This window comes from Zootermopsis nevadensis, unplaced genomic scaffold (assembly GCF_977971745.1).
Source record: "Zootermopsis nevadensis isolate Lab colony 2312 unplaced genomic scaffold, Znev_1.0 Znev_ptg000050l, whole genome shotgun sequence".
Lineage (NCBI taxonomy): Eukaryota > Metazoa > Arthropoda > Insecta > Blattodea > Termopsidae > Zootermopsis > Zootermopsis nevadensis.
The window spans coordinates 3,281,099-3,304,834 of NW_028259182.1; the positions used below are offsets into that span (position 1 = coordinate 3,281,099).

At 42.0% G+C, this 23,736-nt stretch overlaps 1 protein-coding gene across 3 annotated transcripts in view; it reads left to right on the forward strand.

Annotated features, from left to right (window-relative positions):
- Positions 1–23,736, forward strand: part of LOC110840658 (serine/threonine-protein phosphatase 4 regulatory subunit 1) — a 120,400-nt gene that overhangs the window by 22,178 nt on the left and 74,486 nt on the right. Inside the window, exon 1 of one of the 3 annotated variants that reach the window (XM_022085857.2) lies at positions 11,043–11,616. The exons of the other annotated variants lie outside the window; for them this stretch is intronic. The gene's annotated coding sequence lies outside the window, so the exon portion shown is untranslated. Of the gene's footprint in view, positions 1–11,042; positions 11,617–23,736 lie in introns of those variants that run through there. 3 annotated transcript variants of the gene reach the window in all.

The window sequence follows — 23,736 nt, forward strand, 5'->3', positions numbered from 1 at the left end:
TATTTACTAGACGATGGATAATATCCAAGGAAATTTTTATTCAAATGACTCTTCAGAACCTGAAGACGGAGATAGAGTCCCATCTCCGAAACGTCGTTTTCTACGTTTTATATTTACTAGACGATGGATAATATCCAAGGAAATTTTTATTCAAATGACTCTTCAGAACCTGAAGACGGAGATAGAGTCCCATCTCCGAAACGTCGTTTTCTACGTTTTATATTTACTAGACGATGGATAATATCCAAGGAAATTTTTATTCAATGGAGTCTTCTGAGATGTTGCGACGTGTAGCCTGGTAGAAGTTCAGGGACGTTTCAGAGGTTGTTACTGTATCATTAGGGCGACGAGTCTCCCTGATGATGGCAGCAGTATGCACCTCTGAAGCGTCTGTCAGTGTTTCTACCAGACTACGCGGTCGCCGCGGGAATGTGAAATCGGTTGCAGCGTGTTCTCATTCCGGAAGTGTGCTGTCGGTGGGAGGGTGGCTTCCATTAGGACGCTGAGCTCTCAGAGCGGAATTTTGGGAGGCGCACGGCTGCCATTTTGCTGCAGGCTGGCTCGTGCCGTGCGCTCGGCAGATGTTCTGTTCCAGCAAGCTGCAAGGTACAGGTGAGCGGCAATCCTTAGGACAGATGGAGAAGATTTTAGCCGGGCAGGTGGTGCGCAGACGGTAATCTGACCAGGTGGCGGTGGACCATCACAGGCTTCCGGCCACGTGCCCGAGTGGCGTTGATTGTGCTCGCTGTTGCAATGATTTCGTTTTGTTTTTTCACTTTTCTAGTTTTTCCACCGAACAATTACTCTTCTTTTCAACTTCTCCCATCGTGTGTACCTTGATTGGTTTTAGGGTTTTCGCTCCATCAACACTTCGAGAACAGCTCGAACCAAAACATAAGAATTAAGTAAAGTTTGTCCCACTATACGCCATGTAGGCGCTTGGGGTGAGTGGAGGTATAGCTCCTCTCTTCCTTGACCTCGGCACTAGATGGGGGTGAGTGGTCAGCATCACGCCCCGGCCGGCTTTACCCCCGGTACCCATTGGAGAGGAGGCTGGGTGGGCCCCAGAGCCGGTCTGGACGCAGAGGCTAGAGTAAAAATCCTCTGCCCCCGTCGGGGATCGAACCCCGGTCGTCCAGCCCGTAGCTAGTCACTATACTGACTGAGCTATCCCGGCTCATAAAACTTAAGAATTGCTTAAAACTAAATTAGCATTGACATTTTATCCATATCAGATGGTTTTGCGCCCACGAATCGATATCCAGGAATTAATCTGTGGCAGTTCCTCGAGTTTAGATAAGTGGTTTATCGTCGTGACTTTATAATCTGGAAAGGCTTGTAGATCTAATATTTATACTGCCCTGGTTCCATCTTCTGCAAGTAGTAAGTTTCGTGAGTTATATTTTACGTTTGTCTGTACCAACATTCAACGAGGGCTGTGTTTTGAACCAGCTTCTTGTACGATTAACTGCGTTTCGAGAAATTTGGGTAATTCGATCTAATGTACGACTCATGGTTGAGAAATATTAGCCAAGTTCTTTGAATGGCTCAACGCCTCGTCGACCTGAACGAACCAACGAAACGAACCTCAATAGTCTGTATTTTTCACCAGTTTCAGAGCTGCTTCAGACGAGTTCATACAATTATACACCTCGATGTTTTGATTGGTGATTAAGCTATTTAACGATGTTCTTTCAACTGAAGACAGTCGGGCCTGAGCGAGATGGTAAGAAGTTTTCGGCTGTTACATTTAATTTCAAGAAAACAAGTTGAAAATTGGTTGAAACCTGGAAGTCATTATTCTTGCTGAAGAATAGCTTTCTTGTTATTAGGTAGGATATTTGCCGCAATTAATTTAGGAATCTTTTGTCTTCCCGTAATTGTAAATAGTGAATTAGACTCGTGCAAAACTGTAATCTTACCTGCTTTGTATGTGAATCAAATTTTGGTTGCAAACGTGAGTTGAAGAGACTAGTTACACAATACCTGGGCGTACGTAGGAGGAAGATATTATACGAGGGTTACTTCAAAAGTCATGGCAACTAATTTTTTGGGGGGCAAACACGTTATATTGAAGAATATACGTATGAAAGGGTACGATATACTCCTCCGATTGGCGTAGTCGGATCAGTTAGGTGTGAATGTGTGTAGGAATAGTAGGCAAGAAGAAAGGCACATTACGGAATGACCTTTTTTTCATTCTTTAATCCTCGAAAAATTCAATTGTGATTAAAAAAATTAAAAAATTCAATGTGAGTTAAATCAGAATTCTTACATTAAGACTAGGAACCTTCAGAGTAGTCTCCGAGTGTATCAAGTAACTCGCTGCCGACATTAATGCCATTAGAGACCTCGCCATGTCGGTAGCATTTGTTTGTTTTGTTTCTTAGTTTGTTGACATCATGTTCCAAACTACGTAGGTTGTAGCCCGAAAACGTCGAATGAATAGTGAAATAAGTGCCCATGGCCTATTTTAAGGCAGGATCCATTGGTCGGAGTTTTGTTAGAGGAACTGGGAAACAATGAAAGTGCAGGATCCATTCGTCGGAGTTTTGTTAGAGGAACTGGGAAACAATGAAAGTGCAGGATCCATTCGTCGGAGTTTTGTTAGAGGAACTGGGAAACAATGAAAGTGCAGGATCCATTCGTCGGAGTTTTGTTAGAGGAACTGGGAAACAATGAAAGTGCAGGATCCATTGGTCGGAGTTTTGTTAGAGGAACTGGGAAACAATGAAAGTGCAGGATCCATTGGTCGGAGTTTTGTTAGAGGAACTGGGAAACAATGAAAGTGCAGGATCCATTCGTCGGAGTTTTGTTAGAGGAACTGGTAAACAATGAAAGTGCGTGAGACATTGCATTCGACGTCGTAGTCGTAAATCGAATACGAAGCGGATGTTGTCCATTCCCCGACTACTTTACGTTTGGTAGATTCCAACCGATACTTTTAGTCAGCAAAATAACGCCGTGGTTAACAATTCTGGTAATTTTTGTAACTTTTCGAAAATCTTTTGATCTGAACTTGGAAATCGTAATCCGATGTGACGCCCTTGGTTCTGATGTCGTGTGGGTTGGTAGGTGGACACGAGCATTTTGGAGATACGTACTGTCTCCATCTTCAGGGCTAAAGTCACGTCACGTCGTCTTACGAAATCATGTAAACTCATTTAGCCTTTAGGCTATTTTAGATGGTTTTAAAACGTGGCCTTGCGTTGTGTCTACTCAAAGCGTATCACGCTGTTGCCAACTGATTTTTCTACATGTTTTTCGTTTAGAATTTTACAGACTTATCGTGTCTTAAAAAGAGTTCTCGCGGCAGAAATTTGTAGGCGTAATTTACAGATGTGTGCTAACTAGACTGCCTTACTCTTCTCAAGTCTGCTGTGTGTTCTACAATTTGTTCAAGTTTGACTTTTAAAGTACAAGGCGTTTTCGGTAAAAGAAATTTGTAAAGGGAACCCGGATTAAACGGAAATATTTCTTGAATTAAATCATGTCTGCGTTCCTGACAATAAAGAGGGAAACACATTATTTTCTGTTTAAAAGCCTATAATTGTTCAATAAGAGCGTCTAACTACGCTTATGTACCGAATTCCGTGATTTGAATCGCAGTTTCATGCGAAAAAAGAGAAATACCTGCTTTAGACGGAAACTGATTTGGGGTTTTCGTTATAAGCAGGTTTTACTATTTTATTCTTCGGCGCCTTATCCGCGTCTCCTTTTTGTTCGTCATTCGCCCGCTACACCTTCGCCCTTAAATCCCTGTTCTTATTTTTTTTTTACCTTGATTGCGAGTTGGTTTATGTCAGTTTCAGAATCTGGACTTCGAGGAAACATCGAATGAAATTCTTTCCGGATTCTTTACATTCTTTGCAATTTTGCGTCTGTCGTATTTAGCGCGTACCGTTAACTGCATATTCACGTCTGTTGTTTACAGCGAAGCAGCGATAGGTGATGGAGACTTATTTTCAAGGCTGAATAATAGTTTAGATCAGCGGTATTCAACCTTTTTTTGTTCGCGTACCCCCAGATATAATTTCTCTTCAACTTTGAACCCCCCAAAGTTGTTGGTGTATAATTCGTGTTATACATAGTATATAATCTACATCTTAAATAAATTATATTACTGATTATTCAGTGTTTATCATAAAATAATATTTTTTTTTAAAATTTCACGTACCCCCTAAGATGTCTTCGCGTACCCCCAGATATAATTTCTCTTCAACTTTGTACCCCCCAAAGTTATTGGTGTATAATTCAAGTTATACATAGTATATAATCTACATCTAAAATGAATTAAATAAATTACATTACTGATTATTCAGTGTTTATCATAAAATAATATTTTTTTTAAAATTTCACGTACCCCCTAAGATGTCTTCGCGTACCCCAGGTTGAATACCACTGGTTTAGATGTTAAAAATGGTGCTGAAAGACGTACATGATTTCCCAACTATTTCTTTAAATACGCACCGAAATATGTTTTAAATAAATTAACAAGTATCCTTAGAGGTGCTGCAGATGGGCAGTGTATTCATGTTTGGTACGATGACTCAGTTGGTGAAGTTCGTGGAAAGTTGCTTCGGTTTTGTTGAAGGAATAAGAGAGATATTGGAATAGTTTTTCTTTCTTTCTTTCGTGGACCTCGCACCAAGTTTGATAGGAATGCTGTAAGTGGTTTGAAATGTGAAATATAGGGGACGGATTGACATGCGTGAGTTATGATGACGAGTGATGCTGAGCTCCTGAGTATCATGGCAGTTCCTCCCAAACGTTGGTAACCACACACACAAGACTGTGTGACGTCATAACGCAGAAGAGCGGTAGGATCGATAGGACCTTCCGAAACGTTGGTAGGCACGGCCTGATTTTCACTGCCTGATCCTCAGACTTCATATCATCTGACATGAATTACTCCTGGAATGGGTCAGTTTTTCGCTCTAGCCGTCTTTAACCAGATAACCAGCCGTGTGTCCCCGGGACATGTTGGGTGGTTACCGGCGTTTTTCAGGATCATCAAAACAGGGCAAGTCCTGAAGATGGCAGCGTGTTTTTTCTTCGAAACGTTGGTGTCACAATTCAGAAAAACCTCTCTCCGCTGAGAAAGCCCTGAATCTGTGATGGAATGTATGTTATTGTTCGTCTAATTTTTGTGTAATTACCCAGTCTGAATATCCCTTGATTTAAGTGTGAAGTTGGAAGGTCCCGCTACCCATAAAAATGGCAGAGAGTGTGATTTATCAATAAAAACATTTTTCGTGAACCTTAATTATATATGAAGTAGTTTTACTGTTTCTTTGTAGTTTTGTGATTTAATGGTACATTTTCTTGCAGGCATGTAATTATAATAATCATGTTCCCCGAGTAGCCTAGGGGCTCTCACTTTGGAGAAAGCTGGATTAAGCGATACAACAAGGTGAATTACAAAAGTAAGTTGCGTGTTGTTACAGGAATGCAGTCCAGGTAAACCCCGTTTAGTAGGGACAGGTACGAAATTTTCAAATGTTTGCCCATCTCCGGTAACACGTCCATACATCCTGCTGAATCTTTCGCCGAATATCGACTCTCATTTTCATCGCGTAGTGAAGTCCTTTCTTCAGTTTGTTACTTTCGACTCTTTGATAACCCACGAGAAGTTTCAGTGTCTTAAGAAGGTTGAGACATGGCGTGGAATGTAAATACGTTATTTCTCTCCTCGGTGGCCCGCGTTCGATCCCAGGGCACTGAATGTGGGACCTCGGGACAGGTTTTTCACTGATCACTTCACAGTTGATCCCTCTTATCTCTTTGTGTTATTTTTGGGGATTGATTGTCCCGTTAGCAGCCGGAATTCAACAACAGAGACGTTGTGTCGTCCTGTGTCGGCGACCAGGGGATGTACCGTACTCAGTGGTTGTCAGAGAACTGTCGTACTGCGTGCGGTAGTGAGCCCGAAGTCAGATGCCCCTGTGGTCGGCATTCTGTTGGCTCTCCGCACGGATTTTCGAAGACTGCGTACGAAATCTTACGTACACATTCGCGTCAGTGTTCCTTGACTCACCCTTCTTTCACAGGTTTCAATTACCTCCACTAACCACTGATTAATATTTTCGCGGCGGTGGGGATGGCGATGTTCTGGGCGTCGTGTGGACTCTTTGGTAGATGGCGAGTGTTTCATAATATCTCCGTCTTCAGTTCTGAATTTATACGGCGCCAAAACCCAGAACATCATTTCGAAAGTTAGTGAGGCGTAGTATTTGGCACCAATTTTGTAGCAACTGTTTGTATCGCTGTAGATTTAGGGTGGGAGAACCTCATTTTATCTTTCGGTAATTTTCATGGGCTAAATATCCCTGTCTCGTGACATTTAGTGTCAACTCCGCTGTTGAGGTACAGAATTTGTAATCAATCAGGTATTTTTTGCAACATCGTAACTAGAGGTCTGATTGCTGCGTACGCAACCAAACTGTTAAGTCGTGTAAGGATGTCGTCTGAGACATGTTTGTCCCCTGTTGATTTCTTAATTGAATTTATTTAGGGTATACAAATGAGTGGCCAGGAATTCAGCTGGGGCGAGCGTGGGGGCTCCTAAACTACTCCTTCAGCGGAAAGTAAATTTGTTTTTTAAAGGGCAGGATGAAAATTTATACCACAAGAAGGTAGAGACGTATTAATACCAGCGAATGTTAAAAACATGTAATCCGTATATTATCAAATGCGATTTGATACAATGTTCTCGATTGTTCTATCATAGACGTTTTGACGTATGACATTAGACGGCAATGTAATGAAATCACTATCGGTGTTGGAAGAATGAACTGAGGTGAGATTTAAAGCTTGACGAAAAATTATGCTGTTTAATTTATATATTTATTGGAATTGATCTTAGGTTGTCTTGCGCTCTTATAATTTAGGTTTGAGGTAGTCGATAAGGCTTCTTGGACGCCGGATCAGATCATGAGGCCCAACCTCGTCACAGGGCGACCAGACGTGTGTAAAAAGGGCTAGATCTCTCTCTCTCTCTCTCTGAGCTGATGGATTTGCGCGTGTCGATGTCTTGATAACAACGGCAAGAATTGGGATTAATTAGTAACAGTGATAATTATATATCTTTTGAATGCGTGAGGATGTGGATTGGATTTATCTGGCGTAAGTAGGATCCATTGCCACGGTGGTCTAGCGGTTAGAACGCTGGCCTTGTAATCCTGGGGTCTCGGGTTGGATTCCCGGCCGTGCCCGAATTTATAACTTGTGTTGGGCAAGGCCGTGGTCTAGGAAACACGGAGTTTTCCTCCGTGGCATCCCAACAATTACTCCATTCACACTCACACAGAAGAAGGCAATGGCAAACCACTTCTGGATCATCTGCCAAGAACGTATATGAACAGGTCCCAGTCCGAGAAAAGGATGGAAGGATCCTGTTCATATGGACCTGTCCTCAGACAGAACACTAAATAATAATAATAAATAAAAGTAGGGTCCAGTAGCGGGCTCTTGTGAACACAACGATGAAGTTTCGGCTTCTGTAAAAGGTGAGAAATTTTGTGACAACCCAAGCGACTGTCAGCTTCTCAAGGCGGTATCGAAGCGTGTCGAGTGAGTGTTTATAACTGACGTGGGTTCCTACTTACTAATTTGTACCCGCGAGGTTGTTATGTACGTACTCGCATCGAAATGGCCCCTTCCTGCCATCTGGTTCTCGAATAAACATGATTACTCAGTCCACTTCCAAGAATATTTCATAGAACTGGTCTTCATGTTGTGGCTTGGAAACCCTTCATAGAAGTCATGCAAATTTTACGTCGTCACGAACGCGGATTTGAGACAGCGTCGAGACACGAGGAACGTGAAATAGCCGTCGTAACATTGGGATATTCTGAGGCAGAGCGAAAAGTCGTTTTTTGAGATCGCGGATGGTTTTCTGAGCCCGTTCACGAAAATGGTTCGCCCGACAGCAATATGCCACGATTGTATCCTTCCGCCTTCTTCGATACGCGCGTGTATTTCACTGCATTCACTGAACCAGTCATTCTTGGTCTTGGCACTAGATGGCAGGGACAGAGTCAGTGTCTTCTCGCCGCCATGTTAAGGTCAACTCTTGATTGTTCACGGGTTTGAATATGAACAAATGGGCTACTGACGTAGTACTTGAATCCCAGATTGCGTGTTCTGGATGCATCCTCATTTTCCCTGTACATTTTCATATCAATTTGTATGCATTTCTTGTTTCCCCATATACATTATCGTATCATCACGTGTTTCTTGTCTTTTACCAAAAAAAATCACGTTATCATTACGTATTATTTAGGTCCCGGGTTCAGATCCTTTCTCGAACATCGGTTAAGATTTTTCGTGAGTTTCCTCCGTCCCTTCAGACAAATGTCGGGGCTGGGATAGTACCTTAAATTCAGTATCGTCATATTCGACGCAGAGATGCTGAAAGCGTTTAATAAACTATATTTAAATACTGTTTGTAACAAACGCTCACTTAGACGTAGCCTGCTCCAGGAACTGTTTGAGTAGTTGGCGTCAGGTAGCGTGACTTTGCCTGTGTGCCAGGCATCACGCTGTGCACTCAAAAGAACGGAACCAAATGCAGAGAGGTTGGCTCTATGTTGCCTTGGTGGGATGGTTCGTACGTAATACTAGTCTGGTCTTTGGTGTCCGAGATTGTTTAGCCCGTTCACAGTTACTTACTAATCTGGCACTGGAGTAGTCTGTCTTAGATTATATAATAGAAATGTGCAATGCATTTAGAGCAAACTGGTGCAGTTTAAACTGTTTGAAGTTACATTTTCTTCGTCAAAAGTAATTTACCAATAGTATTCAGCTGTTTACGTAATCATCGTCACGAGTAATAACCTGTTGAATGGATGTCAGAATAATGAAATACACGCGTATTATGATAGTAAGTAATATGCATTTCGTATAAGTAACAAGTTGCTTTTTAAATAAGTTATTCTTGTTTTGGAAAATATATGAGTAATATATTAGGAAAAAGAAATTTATTTATTATTTAATGTATTTAGGGACAAGTTATAGATGGTCCAAGATAGTCGGGAGGGTTTGCAATTGAATGGGACACATCAGCTATTGGCAAATGCTGATGATGTTAATTTATTGGGGGACGATATAAATACAATAAAGAGGAACACAGAAGTTTTACTAGAGGCTGGTAGACAAGTGGGGCTGGAAGTAAATTCAGAAAAAACTAAGTACATGTTAGTATCTCGTCATCAGAAGACAGGCGGGCAAAATTATCTTAGGGTGGCTAATAAATCCTTTGAAAGGGTTACAGAGTTGAAATATTTGGGAACAACAATAACAAATCAAAATGATACTCATTAGGAAGTTAGGAGGAGATTAAATTCTGGAAATGCTTGCTACTTCTCAGTTCAAAATATTTTGTCTTCCCGTCTGATTTCTAAGAACCTGAAAATTAAAGTGTACAAACCAATAATCTTGCCTGTTGTTTTGTTTGGGTGCGAAACATGGTCGCTCACTCAGGGGGAGGAACACAGATTGCAGGTGTTTTGAGAATTTGGTATTGAGGAGGATATTTGGGCCTAAGAGAGAAGACGATGGGGCATGGAGAAAACTGCATAATGATGAGCTTAAAAATCTGTACTCCTAACCCAATATTGTCAGGGTGATTAAGTCGAGAAGAATGAGATGGTCTGGGCATGTAGCGCGCATGGATGGGACAAGAGGTGTGCACCGGGTATTGGTCAGGAAGCCTGAGGGGAAGAGACCGCTGGGGAGACCTAGACGTAGATGGGAGGATAATCTCAGGCGGGATCTATGGGAGATAGGAGTTGAAGGAGGCTGGATTTTGTTGGCCCAGGACAGGGTCCGGTGGAGGCCTTTGGTTAATTCGGTGATGAACCTTCGGGTTCGGTACGCCATCTGGTTAGGAACAAGTTATAAAAAATTGGTATATTCTGTTTCTGGCGTTTCAACGCCATAAGAATATTTTAAACCATTCTCGTCCATTGCTCATGTCCCATGAATTGATTCATAAAGACAGGAAAGGATTAAGAGATGCATTGATACTTATGGAACTGAAAAGGGTTCTGTAGTGAGATTAGTCTGATAATATTGAAACAGTAACCTTCTCCGAAACGTCGGCAACACGCGCTTATTCCATTCAAAAAACAAGAATTACGATGTGGGTGATTTCTCGGTTGTGACGCTGCTCTTGTAGGTGATTACAAACGTTTCGGGGCAAAGTATCGATTCCCTCTTCATGATGGCCTGGCAACCACCCGCAGGGCTGCACGGCGTCACAGCCGAGAAGACCATCCGCGTTTTCATCCCCTTGAGAGCTACTGCAAAGCCTTGTTTCATCACCTGCTGTTTGCTGGGTCGTTGCACCAAGTTTTCCCGACGTTTCAGATGTGCTTTCTGCCTCTATCAGCAGCAGTTACCCACTGAAACGTCGGTAAACTTATACCATCCGCCGCGCTGCAACCCAGAAGACAGCCAGTCTTCTTCTGTGCTGGTGTTTCGCCTTGTCTGCGTAAGATTTGTATCAGGAGTAAATTAAAATCAGTCAAGATCATTTGAGTGAAGATGGCGACTCGTCCGTCGCTGTTGGTTTGATGGTCGTTGGGAACAAGACGTCGTAGTGGTTGCGCTGGGTCACATTGAGTTGCATTTGTTTCCTGTGTCACGGATCGCGTGGAGGCCGGACATTGTCCTTCCTGTATGCACGTGCTACGCCACTGCAACGTACTTGCACGATTTTTTTTAAGAGAGAGAGAGAGAGAATGAAAGAGTGGGGGGGGGGGGGTTGAAGTCTGCTATGTAAATGGCTTCTTTCAAGTGAGAAGCTGTCTATTGTACACGTAAATATGCCCAGTGCGAACAAAAATGCGAAAGAATTGTAGACGATTTCGGGGTTGCGGGTCGTTGTCACAAAGCGGAGAGACTTACCTGTGATGGAGTGAGCAGTGCGACGATTGGCTCATTTTCCCGCCACTACTACGACGCGCGCGCATTACGTAATATCCGTGCCGTTGAGATTAGGTCTTACTGCGCATACACAAAAATCGATCGATGTACCGAACTCAGGTCGCCACAGAGCATGAGTGAGGCTCGAAAGAAAGGCAGGCTTGGATATTCGGTGCTCCTCTTCAAGAAAGAAAAAAGTTTTTTTGTGGCTTTGAGATTTGTGATCATGTCGATTGTGAAGACGTTCGTGTGGTGCCCTCACAAGAGTTTGTGTAAGACGGGAGAAACATCCGTTATATCAGAGTCCGACATCACAGTTTTGAGTCTGACCCCACCCTTATACTACAAGCGAGCAAGCAGGCCTGCCAGCCTAACCCTCTTCCCGCGCGCCGGCAAGAACCGGATGTGACGACTATGTGTGTGTGTGTGTGTGTGAGCTGCGGCCTTCACAAACAGAAAACCATGATGGCGGCGGACGCAGATAGTTGTGGATCGTATCTCCATAGTTTTTCACCAGGTTCAAAGGCTTGTGTGCGTGCTACGGATTATAGCGTCGAGAGTGGATTCCCACGTGTTATGGATATTTTTTTTTAAAAAAAATAATGCCGTTAACTACAGTACGAGTGTACCTACGAGATTTTGATGGCGTTTTCAGTGTATCATTCAACGCACAGTTGGAAGCGAGAGGTACAGTACATGCTTAGTTTAGTAACCCTTAGTTTAAACCGATGCTTTGAAGCGTGTTAGATGTTGCTTTGTACGTTTAATTACTCATCATAACTGCATGATTTCTCGCGAGAAGTTATTTATTTTAATTTTCTCTGTGTATAATCTTTATAGGTAGGTCTTGTGTAAGTCATCAACCCATTATTATGACTGTACTTCTTACACTTATCACGCAGAATTACGTTTGAATATGGAATGTGCGATGTGTTTGCTTAGATGTGATTTTTATAAGAAGAAAATGTTGCATGCTTTGGTGGGCTGTAGGCCTTATTTAATTAATGTAGTTTTCTGTGTATCGGCCCTGCAATATTTTTAAGGTACGTGTGTTGATATATGTTTTTTTACGTTTAGTTAATTAACCCGCTGTTACCCAACTAGTGTGTGTGTTTGAATCATTTCATTAAATTGCATTTTTAGTAATACGCCTATACGGTATGTTACGAATAAAATTATCATCCGTCTTTGCTTGTATTTTCGCTAAAACAATTGAATCCAATACGTTGTCTCCTGTATCTTGTGGTGCGTAACTTATGGTTACGCGTTAGAATTTTGTAAAATCTTTGTATTGGTATTTCATGCAAATACTTTGTATTAACACGTTTTATTGATTTATGGGAGGGTGTTGTTTGATTTGCGGTCCTCCTGACACAGAGGATATGCGCAGAGGGGATTTTATTGGAGCTTGTAAGATACAAATAAGCCTTAGGAAGTTTGAACATCTTGGCTTCTTGATCCGTGGTTTTGCCCTTGAGAATACTGAGTTGGTGTTGCTATATAGACGGGTACTTGTGCGTGTTTTTGGGACGGAGTTCTGTTGGCAGTATAAATTCTCATAATAAACTTTCCTTGGCATGGTCACAAATGAACTATTTTGGGAACAACTTTCACAAATTTATATTCCTGCATGAATCGCAATTGTATTTACACTGTAGGGCCCAAGACTTTTGGCTCGAACATGTTTACGATATAGTGACGGGTAGGGGTCACCGAACTAGGGGATTAATAGAGCCTAGAACTTACATAAATTGTTTTAATTTATACATTTATCTGCCCCCCCCCCCCCCCCGAATTTGGATTACATTTAAATTACGTGCCCTAATAGAAACCATTCTAACCCACTAACCATTGGGAGGTTGGAGGTTCTATATTTTGTGTTGGGCTGATTTTTAATTGGACGCTTTGTGCGTGCTCTCTGTGGAAGATTCATCCTTGAAAAGCTTACAGTGGCCCAGCTTGTCGAGAAATTACCCGCTTTATGGAACGCGAAGGGACATACCTACCCCTGTTCTGAGTAAGATGGAATCAGTACATACCCTTCCCAATCGATTTCCATTAGATACGTTTTAATATTATTATCTTGTCTGTGCCTTGGTGTTCCTACCGATGTTATCGTCATTGGGGATCAAAATACGAGTCTGTCGAGAAAAATGCTAATGAAATAATTAGATTCCGATCACCTCGTGGAATATTTTCATATTATATTGACTAGTTCATGTTCAAAATCAATTCTTTACAAGTAGTATAATAGAGAATAGAATTTGGATTGGTGGGTTTATCGCGAAATAAAAATAAAACCTCCCTTCGTTGTGCGTGAAGTCACGAACGTTCTGTCTGATCTGGATGCATAACTTTCCGCTAAAACCAGAAGGTACCTCATCGATTAGCCCGGTTTAAGACCGTGATCGAGTTTTGTCTACCTCTCATTTTTAAACTTATCTCTCGAAGTTCTGCCATGTTTTATCCCGTGGCGTCTGTGTTCCAAGTGGTCAGCTTACCAGAAGCCCTAATTAATCTGCACTGTAGCCTTGATTAAACGGTGTCTTATTCATTGTCTCGTATTAGTGACTTTTCTTAGGTCCAAATATTTTCTGGGATAAAATTTCTTCAGTCTCTTACTTGCAAAAATTCTGTAACTCTTTTTTTTCGCTTGAACACGTTGCCTGTTTTACGTAGCTGTTCCACAAAAGTGTAGCATAATTAAAAAATGGAATAATTTTGCAGTATTTAGCTTGATAACCTGAGGTAATCGTTGAGGAGAGCGAATAAAGCAGTTGTTATCGTTAATAATCGTACATTACAGATGCCCCCTAGAAACTGCCCCTGATTGTTGCGTCTTTCTTTTTTAGTTTTCTGTACAGTGGGGCACATTCCCCAGGAGTTGTACATGTATGGGGCGCAAAATTTAAAAAAAAAGTAGAAAATTAAAAATGTTTTTTTTGTTTTATAATTTTTATATACGAGTGCCTTGAAAATTAAATTAATTAAATTGTTTGGGGGGAGGGAGGGTCAGTTCAGTAGGTAGCCAGGCCCAGGCTCACGGAAAACCTTATTTTTGACTGTGCTCATTCGTAGTTCATGCCTGGGATATGGTACCTGTGTTTTATAATTTCGTCAACATAAGGGATTTTTTCGACCAGTTTATTGGATCGTAAATACTAATTGGGTGACGTAATTTGTTATTAACACCAAGTTGACCATACGAGCTGCTTGTTATGATCGAGGCACACTTCAAAAACTGCCTTCAGTGCACTAAAATGAATTCTTTAAAGTTATTGTCTTTGTTATCGAATATTATAAATGTTCGTGCTACGTATTCTTCAAAAGGTAATGAGACCGAATGTTCTTTTATCTAAACGAAGGCCCCCCCCCCCCCCCCCCCCATGGGTCCTACTCTGGGCAGTTTCAAACCAGTTTGAAGTTTCTGTATTCATGTAAATTAAACGTATTTGTAATTGCTTCCTTAATAATCTTATTAATTAATTCCAAGATGGCTGTCTTCTGGGCTGTTACGCCTTGTAGTCTGATGGAAGTTTACCGAAGTTTCGTAGGTCCTTGCTACCCCCCATCATCAGGGCTATGAGGGCAGTAGGGACCTCCGAAACGTCGGTAAGCTTCTACCAGACTACACCGCCGCGAAAACATCATTTTACTGATTTTATGTTTCATTTTCGAAACTAGTAGGCAAATTACTCGCAAAGTTATCACAACGCATTTATTTTAGATTCGAAAGTGGAAAGAATGCGTGAAGATATTACACATCGTTGTTTTTGTCCTCTAATGAGGGGGGTTGAGGCTAATTACACTTGTTAATTTGTGTACAGACACGGACGTTACATGCGATTGGCCTGTGTGAAAAAAAGGTCCTTTGCATTTCACACCGGATTTAACTAATTTGGACGTGAGATCGCTGTTTGGGTAGGAAGGCGAAGTACTTTTTTGAAAATGTTGTTACCTCGCGACGAACAAACGTGTTTGAGGCAGGCGACGAAGCTTGTGGTACACAGGCGCTGCTGAGATGGATTGCCGCGTAATTTTTTAAGAGGAAGAAGCAAGGCTTCTTGTGGTGGTACGCCATCTTTCTTATCCCTAACGCTACGGTTTGGAAGTTCGTCTCTCTGAACACGTGGTACTGTTTAAGGGAATGATCGCCGCTTAGCCTTTCTAGAGAATCATGCTTGATTTTATGAGAAATTGTTTGACATTTTAAAAATTTTCAAAATCGGATTGCGTCCATTTTTATGGCGTCTTAAGAAACGATGTATAACCAGAGTGAACGAACATTTTTCATGAGACAGCAGACTCAAAAAAGGGTTATTACGAATTTTTTTTTTGAGATTTGAATATTGATAATTTGTTATAATATACTTTTTTTTGAAGACCTATTACTAAATCAGGGACTCGATTTATAATCGACGGCGTCTTAAAAATCAAAGAAATGTGTGGACATAATACAGGATTATGGACTGTTTAAATGGGTTGTAAAAAAAATATATAGTCCCGCTATACGCCAAGGAGGCGCTTGGGGGGAGAGGGAGTTTAGCTCCTAATCGTTCTTAACCTCGCAACTTGGTTGTACGGATCGTAAATATAGTAAGTTTTGTCCTCACCTCCTGAGACCATGTGGTCCAGTTGATGGACAACAGTAATGCATCTAAAAGTTACTCTCTGGGTTTACTTAGAGACATAAGAATTACGACATTTCACTGCATCTGAGTTTCACTGTGTCTTGGATGCTCAGATGACGTCTGGGGTTTGATTCCCGGCCCAGGCACTGATTCTTCCTTCCTCCGCCATGCCCGTTGTAGCGCTGTGGCTCATTGTTCTATACTGAGTACTTCTGCACTTTTCCTCCGGGTTAGAGCTGGTGGTGGTCGAAGTTCACGATTCATCTCCACGAGGTTCTCATCTTTAAGTTTTAAAATTCATTCATGGCTGTGATCATACGGAAATAATTATCTAGGAAATAAATTACAGGTCTGCAGTATTTATTTGTATCTTCCGTGTGATGGATAACGAGGTGGAGGTTAATTTTTTGGCTAAGATGACTGGTTTTTGGGTTGCTGAGCGGTATAGCTTGGTGGAAGTTTACCAACGTCTTATCAAGGCGATCGCCCTGATGATGGAGGCGGCACGGACCTTTGAAACGTTGGTTAAACGTCTACCAGACCACACAGCACGAATGAAAATGAAAATTATTTTTTCCGGACAACTTTCAGTATCGACCTCGCCAAGATCTCTCTCTCCCCCCCCCCCCAAATATGCGTTTATTTCATTGTCTTCAGGGAGAGAACTGAAAATAAATTATATCGACTTTAAAGCGTGTGTTTTGTAACAAGAACGATCTAAGTATCCATTGCAATGTACTCGGTTGCTATTCCTCGTCGACTTTCCAGCCTAAAATGTAGGCCAAACTCGTGTTATTACGTCGATTCACGCAGACATTTTAATAAGGTAAAGAGATTGCAGGTTTATGGAGGTAAGACGAAATATCGTAGACTTGCTTTCGTTATAGATTCATATTCATTTATGAGTTCCGATGCCGAGTAGATTTGTAGGGGGAAAAAAGTATCTCCGAAACGTCGTACTTGTGCATGTTTTATGATTTTCAAAGGATTGTGCACTTGCCTATATCGAAATTCGAACCTCAGCCATTGATCCTGAAGGCAAGTGCGTGTCTTGAGGAAGTTTACGCGTCTTATATGGATCTGAAATCATTTTAGTGGCTGATTGAAGAAGGCGTAGAATTTTTATTATTTCTGTTTTGAAAATTGAATTTGGAGTCCTGATGATGGAAGCAGTAACCACCTCTGAAACGTCGGTAAACTTCTACGAGACCAGACTACGCGGCGCTACAACCCAGAAGTCAGCCATCTTCGGACTCACCGCCGTAAAAACCTCAGATCCTACTCGGTTGATCTTTGTAATGGTGAAGTGCAGTGTTTTCTTCGCGGTACGGACTGAATTATATTAAATGTTACTTAGACGAGCTTCGACTTCAAAGGGTCACACTCGCGTTTGACATTTGTTCAGGACACAAAGAACACGTCTCACGAAAAAGATGGCTGTCTTCTGGGTCTTTGTCCAGATGATGGAAGCGGTAACCACCTCTGAAACGTCGTTAAACTTCCTCCAGACTACACTGTGTTACTACCCAGAAGACAGCCATCTTCAGACTCACCGCCTTGAAAACCTCAGATCCTACTCGGTCGATCTTTGTAATGGTGAAGTGTGGTGTTTTCTTCGCGGTACGGACTGAATTATATTAAATGTTACTTAGACGAGCTTCGACTTCAAAGGGTCACACTCGCGTTTGACATTTGTTCAGGACACAAAGAACACGTCTCACGAAAAAGATGGCTGTCTTCTGGGTCTTTGTCCAGATGATGGAAGCGGTAACCACCTCTGAAACGTCGTTAAACTTCCTCCAGACTACACTGTGTTACTACCCAGAAGTCAGCCATCTTCGGACTCACCGCCTTGAAAACCTCAGATCCTACTCCTGTAAAGAGGTTAAGTTGGACGGATGTTTTGTCTCGTGGATGGCGTGAACCAGTCTGCTGAACTCGGGCGTTTATTGCCTTCAAGGCCACGTCTACGAAAGTAGAGTGAGCGCGTGTAGTTGTGGGTTCTGTTCGCTTTGTGGAAAAGGCGAGACCTTGCCCGAAATGAGGCGAACCGTCAGGATGGGTCTGCGCGAAGAATAACAAGAGCTTTGGATCGCGTGGAATGTGACCTGCTAGGCTGAGAGGCAATGACCAAGGTGTGTCCGTGTGTGGCAACGGGGAATGTTGAGCTGTTTTCCGAAGCGATTCGTGCCTCGTAACAGATGTCATTTGTGGAAAATGAGCGCTCCTTTCAATTTTATACAGTGACATTAAGGCCCATTACTCGTTATTTTATCGTCGAGACGACTTCCTGTTGGCCTGAAACATTTTTGAGTCTCCTGAATATTAAGCCTTTTAAAATTTCATACGAATTGTGCCATTAATACGTGTGTACTAAAGTAAAGCTCTCCCACTATACGCCATGTAAGCGCTTGGGGGGAGAGGTTGTATAGCTCGGCATTAGATGGGGGGTGAGTGGTTAGCATCACGCCCCGGTCGGCTTTACCCCCGGGAAAGGATGCCTGTACCCATTGGACAGGAGGCTGGGTGGGCCCCAGAGCCGGTCTGGATGCACAGGCTATAAGGAAAATCCTTTGTCCTCGTCGGGGATCGAACCCCAGTCGTCCAGCCCGTAGCTTAATTCTTTGATCGCACTACATTTAAGGTGGCTGCAGAGGTGGTGATGTGCTCAGGTAGGCTTAGGCGTATTAAAATGGCTCTGAGTTTAGTTTGGCCGTCATATTTGTGTTGTTCATGTTTGTGACTTACGAAGCACCGAGCTGGAATGTTTTGAGTCTTATAAAGACTTCTTACTTGGTAATTTACGAAACTTAGTCATCGAGGAAGGAGTAGGCCAAGGACAGGTGCACCTGAAAATGCTCTAAGGAGGGAACTGTTCTTGGAGACAGTAGAGAAGAGCCTTGGTTTGTTAGGTAGATGCTCGTATTCGTTGTAGTTTGTATGATCATAGCAAGGAGGGCGAAATTGGTTGGAACGCTTGAAGGGAGCAGATCACTCTGAAGACATGGGCTGTGCGAACGTAAAGTGTTAAGAGGTTCTCGCGTCTTTTGTTAAATGAGTTTGATGTAATGGCAGAATAAACGATCGAACGAGTGGTAATAATAGTTCATTGCTGTGAGATGTCAGCACAGTTAAAGTTTCTGCGAGGATTCCCACAGGATCTTTTGACCACAACTTCGCCGTCGTGTGCGTGTCGCGGCTTTTGAAATGGTGCCAAGAAGATTACACGTTTTCGCCGAGATTCCCGTACGCAAGATTTGACATTCTGTATTTAAAAAAATGGTCTACATTATCGATCCTTAATTTCTTATTACAAAGGTTTTCGCTTCCGATTTTGACTTAACCGTCCATGAAGTTCATCTTGAACATTCAGCCGGTCGGATTGGTCTTTTATGAAATCTGTCATGATGCACAGTCTCTCCGAACCGTGGCGATAGATTTCCATGAAACTCAGAATAATTATCGTGCACCTTGAGATCATGAGCAGTCATGAGAACTTGTAAGGTGGGACTTGTAAGGTGGGAGATGAACTATTGTGCGAGTGGTTGGCTATAGATATTTGGAAAAGCGATACTTTTGTTAACTACTCGCTCGGTCGAAATCTATATTCGCCGATAGATCTGATGGGTGGGGGTAACTTGATCTAATCGAGTTAGACAACCATAGGCCATGAGCATAGCTATAAATTCCGTATGAGATGTTTTTTTATGTGATTAACACAGAACTACCCTCGAAGAATGACGGGAAAACAGTGAATATTTTTATTGAAACGGCTTTCGAATCTTTCTGTACACGTATTTGACGTAGGTAAGAGTCATGTTGAGATACGATCGTGTTTTGTTATATTGCCTGCAGTCTAATAGTGATTTAAAGAAATTATCGTAAACCAACACTTGTCTGTTGCATGAAACATGGCGGCGATGCGAAACTTTGATTCTGTCGGAGAAATTTCTCGAAGTTGGGAATCTCTGTTGGTGGAAATTATGCACGAAATTATTAATTAATTTATATAACCACTAATTTATGACCATTTGTATGAAATTAGGCGCTGTACATTCTATCAAGAACGGGATTCCCGTGAACTTTACGAGCCAAAAGTTATTTCATTCGCATTAACCCTTCGAAACTTAAGAACAGCTGAGTAACGTTTCAGACATGCAGTTTTTATGTGAGATACCAGGAGCATGAAGATGGCTGGCTGTCTTCTGGGTTGTAGTACCGTGTAGTTTACAGACGTTTCAGTGGTACTTGCCGCCACCATCATCAGGGTCGTGTGAACCTTGAATCTCGCGTATCATTAAAAGAGTGCTTTATGCAATCCGGGCAAGGTGTTATTAAATTTGCTCGGCTGATCACCGTTAAAATTTAACAGCGTATGGCCACCAGAATACGCAGATAAACTGAAACGGTGTCCTGCACTCTCCAGGATGGCTCGTGACATGGAAATTTTTTTTCCCCCTGGGAGAACTATGTACTGTAATTGGACAGTGGGCCTACTAATGTTTGTATCTACTCTGGATTTTATAAGAAGCGGGGGATTTTTTTGGCTAGTTGAGCGACTGTCAGCGTTCTTAAGACTTTGCGCCGTAAATTAAGTGGACTGATATACGAAATGAGCTGGTCTTAGACAGGATAGACGAAGGAATAAGTCTATGGAAGAGATAGGAAGGTGGGACACATTTTGAGGCAACCAGGATTGGTTAATTTGGTAATGGAAGGGAGGAATTGTAAGGGGAGACAAAGATTGGAATATGTGACGAAGATTTTTGAGGATGTGGAAATGAAGAGATTGGCGCGAGACAGGAGAAATTGGAGGACCACATCAAACCAGTCGAAAGACTGACGACAAACAAATATTTTCAGTGTATGTTTTTAAAGATTATTTCAAAATATGTTGTTGATTTCCCTCTCAGCTTCTGGTGTTCGAGCAAAAATTCGCGTTTCTTCTCTTCAGTGAGAGACGAAATCTCTCGCCGATATGAAAGAAGCGAAAATTCTGAGGAAACTATTGCTTTAACGCATTTGGAAACTAGTTTCCTGTTCGTGCGCATGCGTAATGAATGTTGGCTGCGCGCCAGCCGTGCGTGTGGTCTTTGCCCAGTTCGCCCGTCCCCGCCTCAGCCAGCACCAGGCCTGTTGAGCACGCATACAATTTACAGATGTTTTGCTATTTATTTAATTTTATTGGTGTAGTATTAATATTTTCCGTCAAATCACAATTTTTAATAAGATAATAAAATATAAAATATTTAAAATATCATTTTACGTTCCGCATCGAATGATCGATTTACAAATTGGAACGTCTCTTACAAGATAATGATATTTTATAAATATTTTAAATATTTTATTATCTTATTAAAATTGTGATTTGACGGAAAATATTAAAATATTAACCTAATTCACAATATGACGCAAATATACTACCTTATGGTGTAGTATTGTTTAATTACTGTTCTCAAGAGTAAATAGCGGTATGCGTGTACTATATATTTACAGTTATTGTTTATATAGTAACGTAACAGAATTTTAATAATTTTGAATGAATACGTGCGAAAATTTTGGTGTCAATTTGCGATTTCAGATGTTGGTCAACGACTCGTAATGATTTAATCCAGATAGATGAAGAAATTTTTTAGATTGTTACAGTTTTTAGAGCAAACGGGAGTCGTGGATAAAGGAATGTCGCAGTGAAGTACCCAAGGACAGGAACGTGTGTTTGCTAGAGTTTTTCATGTTTCTGTGTTTTTCGATATTGCAACTTCGCAGTTCGTCGCTACGCGTTGTCGAGTCACAAGAGCATCGGCCCCGATTAGAACCTGTAAGATGCCAGCCGCTACCAAATAACCTTGATCGTATCTACGCATCGTGTGAAATGACGTAGAAATCTACGTTGTTAGTTCGTTTCTTGTATGTTCAGTGCCGTTATTTTACGACGTATATCCCCACTGAAGGCGAGAGCAAGGTATTCTAGGTAAATGAAGATGGGATATCTTCTGGGTTGTTCCGAGGCGTGGCCTGGACGAATTTTTACAGACTTTTTTTAGTGACGGTGAAAGGCCGATTCTGAGCGGTTAAGGGACGTATTCTTGGAAGTCACGGGCGTGTATATATGAAACAGCCCCACTGAGCAGATGTAAACATTTCCACCAGATGAATTTCCGTGGGGTTACAGAACGTGATTTTCAAGATTGCTGCTGTGTACAATATTATATTTTACATTACGTGTTTTTTTTTTAGCATTTTAAAATCACTGAGGTGGGCCCCATTAGGTAGTTGATAGTGGATCGATAAAAATCTCGATTAATTCATGAGTTGTGGAGAAATGAGGAATTGATCGACTAAGTAACTGCTTGTCTGTATATCTTGTTGACACTGGTTACTGAATCGGCGAAATATGAAGTTATTGCAGTCGTGCATGTTTGTAACTAACGTCATACGACGGTGGTAAGAGTGAAAATTCGAGTCTGTCGTCGGTAAACGGGTGAGCTCTGCCCGAGAATTGATACTAAAACGGATCTTAGAAGAAGACCAAAAAGGAAATTAAGATATTTTTCGCTCGCACGAATCATAATTAGACCAAATCATTTCCTAAACTGTCGTGTGAAGCGATAGGTCCACGTGCCATGAATAAAGACGGACTCAACGTGAAGTCGAATCTTTTGTTCTTCTCGTCTATCTTACCAGTAGGGTACCAGCCCAGGTCTGTCACTTTCTGATGTACATTAAAACGAACTAAAAAATAGGATCAGAATTTTTATGTGTCCAAACTCATATTTTTCTTGTACAGTCACTTTTTTTTTACATGATTTCCGTAAAGGAGATGTTCTTTGCCGTGACACTCCGACTACGCAGAGGAATCGATGGAAAGACATTTTACCGAAACTAAATTTCGTCGGGGTGATACGGTAAGCCACGAAGAAGGCAGGAGGTACCGGCTTTGATCCCCGGTCTACGATAGGTTATCCCAACTTTTTTATTGGCGTCTTCCAGCTGAATCCAATCCCGATTCATAACAACTGTCTCATTTAACGCCGCGTAACTTGTTCGACGCTTCTTCGGGATTAAGACGACCTCGTTAAGTGCGTGTCTACGGATTATCTTCCACTGTGGTAAACACTGTTAAGTGTCCTTGAGATATATGGTGGGGGGGGGGACAGATGTGTTATCAGTGAAACTGCGTATCAATTCCCCCCCCCCCCCCCGGTCTTAGTTTGCTTGTCACATCAGCGAATTTACTGTGCGTCTGAAAAAGCAGGGTACTTTGCCACCTATTGTATTGTTTTTCCCAGTCACTCCACAACTTATTTACCTCCATGAGAATTTGTTTTGTGACCTTCTGTCCACCGTCGCCGTTTTACAGCATTTCTTATGTCTTATTTTCCAATTTCTCACGCGTTTGTTCTTGGTTGTACATTTAGTTTTCCGCTCTGTTCATTATTCTCCTCCCTTCCTTCTTTCCTTCCTTCCTTCCTTCCTTCTTTCCTTCCTTCCCTCCTTCCTTCCTTCCTTCCTTCTTTCCTTCATTCCTTCCTTCCCTCCTTCCTTCTTTCCTTCCTTCTTTCCTTCATTCCTTCTTTCCTTCCTTCCCTCCTTCTTTCCTTCCCTCCTTCTTTCCTTCCTTCCCTCCTTCCTTCCCTCCTTCCTTCCTTCCTTCTTTCCTTCTTTCCTTCTTTCCTTCTTTCCTTCCTTCCTTCTTTCCTTCCTTCCTTCTTTCCTTCCCTCCTTCCTTCCTTCCTTCCCTCCTTCCTTCCTTCTTTCCTTCCCTCCTTCTTTCCTTCCTTCCCTCCTTCCTTCCTTCCCTCCTTCCTTCCTTCCTTCCTTCCTTCCTTCCTTCCTTCTTTCCTTCATTCCTTCCTTCCCTCCTTCCTTCCTTCCTTCTTTCCTTCCTTCCTTCTTTCCTTCCTTCCTTCTTTCCTTCCTTCCTTCCCTCCTTCCTTCCTTCCCTCCTTCCTTCCTTCCTTCCTTCCTTCCTTCCTTCTTTCCTTCATTCCTTCCTTCCCTCCTTCCTTCCTCCCTTCTTTCCTCCCTTCCTTCTTTCCTTCCTTCCTTCTTTCCTTCCTTCCTTCCCTCCTTCCTTCCTTCCTTCCTTCCTTCCTTCTTTCCTTCATTCCTTCCTTCCCTCCTTCCTTCCTTCCTTCTTTCCTTCCTTCCTTCTTTCCTTCTTTCCTTCTTTCCT